Genomic DNA, 2,677 nt, shown 5'->3' with positions numbered 1-2,677 from the left:
AACCGTGAACATCAAGAGTCTTCCTGCTGTTTGTTGCAAAACATTAAACATTTGCTAGTGTCTTAGTATGTGTGTGCACTTATAAAATTCACATTTGTAAACTTTGTAATCACAGTTGTTTCCCTGTAATCTTACACAGTCCTAATATTACTTGTGACGTTCTATGTTTCTCAGGAAACTGAATGATCTGTTGAGTCTTTTTTGAAAGAGAAAGTCCAGAATATATAACACTTAGGTCACTAATGGTTTGATGTAACAAAAAAAACCCAACTCATTGACTAGGAAAATGTTTGGTCAGGAGCATCCCTAATGATAACCGTTTAAGCACAGTTAAATCATCCAGCCGTCCAGCGGAGAAGATCGAGTGCAAGCCAACAGGACAGTCTGCTTCTCACACCACACAGGAAACACACACATCTATTTTGGCCCAAACAGTCCTACTTGCCAGATTTGACCTGGAACATGAAAGTCAAATGGTCAGAGTACGACTATCAGGGAGCAATCCAAGTACTAGGAGCTCCTGGAGGTTTGCTGCACAAAGAAAAGAGAACTGTCAGAAATTTTGATTGCACCTGGTACATATCGAAAATTCTCATTGTCGTCTCATATGCAGCAGTCTCACACCATGTGTGCACCTTGGCCTTTAAGCAACACAAAAGGGAAACATCCCAAATAAGAAACCTACCTCTGTGGAAGAGAGAGCAGCGGGTATCAGAGCTGTGTTAACTGTTGATTGGCTGGTAAGACAGCTGATTCACATGAAAACAAGTCTTGCAAGCTGCCAGGCAGCATAGAGTGGGTTTGCTTGCCGTCTGAAGACACTGAATTCTGCTGTGTTTAGGTTGTTCAAAGTGAACATACATTTACTGGTTTGGGGGTTGTGCTTAATTATCTGTAATTCCTCACTAAGAACAAAGCCTTATGTTTGTATTTCAGTCAGACATTCCTGTGAACTGCAAGAAGCTTGTGGTCTTCAGGGGGACTGACTGCTGCTATTTATCGCAGGAATCGATCACTGTGAAAGCCAGACAGTTTGGGGAATACCAAAATGAGAGCAAGGTACAAAAATCAACTTCAGCCTGACTAGTAATCCTCTGACTCGTGTTCCTGCCTGTAGAATGATAGAAATCAGCCTACAAAGCAGGTGTCTGCTGAACCCTTTGATAATTTTAACTTTCAAAGACAAAACCACAACGAGGAAATGGAATGCTGTGAAAATGACCGACGCATGCAAATGATCACTCCTGGTTTTGGATGTTGCATCAGTTGTATTTGAATAATTTATTTTTTGTTGCCTGCAAGTGGACAAAAAAAATGAAGCTATATGACACTAAGATCAGATTTAAACAAAACAAACTAACACTTTGAAGTAAATGCTGAATCTTTTCAGGATTGTGTTTGGGGAATATTTGCATAGCAACTTGTAATGATGATTTGGTGCACTGCTGTAATTTGTCAGTTGGATATTCGTGTTTTCCGATCATAGCTAATGTTGGACTTTTGAGTAAAAAGTCCTCAATCATCTCCAGTGTATTTCCTTTAGTTTCTCTTCTAAAAGGAAATGAAGATCCTCTTAGGACCCGATTCTTCTTTTGATACTGACATTTTTACACATTTGTCCAATCTAAATGTTGAAAGATTTACACCGTTTCTGAAAATGGTTTGTACAGTAATCCTCTGTAATGGTATACTTCAGTACTCGGTACATATTAGGCCTTTCATAAGGCTGGCTAGTTTTTATTGATTTTATTATGCAAATGAAAGACAGCTAGTAGAATCGTATATTGATCATGGTGTGTAAAACAATGAAATAAGCCTTAAATATGCTGTGAAATGGATACATCATACATGTAGTGGTTGCAAGAAGCAGCACAATGGATGTTTCATTGGTTATAGTGGAATAAAGGACATGTGGAATTGTGTTTCTGATCTTTTCTTTGTCTCACCACCATGTTAGGGTGATGAAATACCAATATTGTAGTAATACAACCATATTTCTGAGTACTTTGGAAACTGAACAACGTGACAGAATGTGGTTTTCAGAAGTATTTTGATCCATGCCATGACTTCCATTCCACAATCTGCAGTGAACATAACAGCCATTCAGTAGTGGTTTTCTCTTTTCTACAGAAATTTGTCAAAAGTGTCATTGATAAAATCTCCTAATATTTTGCTTTCCTATTGATAAACTGTATTCATACATTTTAGCTGTATCCCTAGTTGAACTTTTCCTCATCTACAAGAGAGACCTCCCAGTTATTGGGTAATTCTTTTTGTTTGTTTGGTATTTTATTTTTTTCCTGGCATCGCAAAACAATTTCAGCCTTAAATTCCAATATGTCTAATTAACTTTATGCTTTAAATGAGCTATTAATTTTATATTGTTCTAACTTTTTCAGGTTGTAGTCTGTGCCTGTATGTGACAGTACATAAATCAGTAAAACAAAATCTTGTATTGACTTTTGAGTTCATCAGTTTCCGTCTACAGCATGTCTCTCTGTTTTTTGACTCACTCTTCTACTTTCACTTTTCTGAAGGCTTTTAATATATTTAATTTGTGCAACTCTACCTGTGCTTGATAATAGTGTGGTAGAGGGACTGGTCCCTTTGGATCTTTTGGGATAGGCGCTGCCTGGCCTTCCATTAGCCATTCTGGGTATGACTCATCTATTAGTAC

At 37.7% G+C, this 2,677-nt stretch overlaps 1 protein-coding gene across 2 annotated transcripts in view; it reads left to right on the top strand.

The window, feature by feature from the left end:
• abhd17c (abhydrolase domain containing 17C, depalmitoylase) overlaps nucleotides 1–1,922 on the top strand; it is a 32,584-nt gene extending 30,662 nt beyond the window's left edge. For both annotated transcript variants that reach the window (XM_085278633.1, XM_085278626.1), the window contains one exon: nucleotides 1–1,922. This exon is cut by the window's left edge and continues 1,406 nt beyond it. The gene's annotated coding sequence lies outside the window, so the exon portion shown is untranslated.
• The last annotated feature ends 755 nt before the right edge of the window (nucleotides 1,923–2,677 follow it).

This window comes from Mchenga conophoros, linkage group LG1, assembly GCF_057382185.1.
Source record: "Mchenga conophoros isolate Kocher_MC1m ecotype Shallow Benthic linkage group LG1, M_conophoros_male_GT1.1, whole genome shotgun sequence".
NCBI lineage: Eukaryota > Metazoa > Chordata > Actinopteri > Cichliformes > Cichlidae > Mchenga > Mchenga conophoros.
Note: the sequence above shows the minus strand (reverse complement) of the source record. Positions and strands in the feature narration are given on the sequence as shown.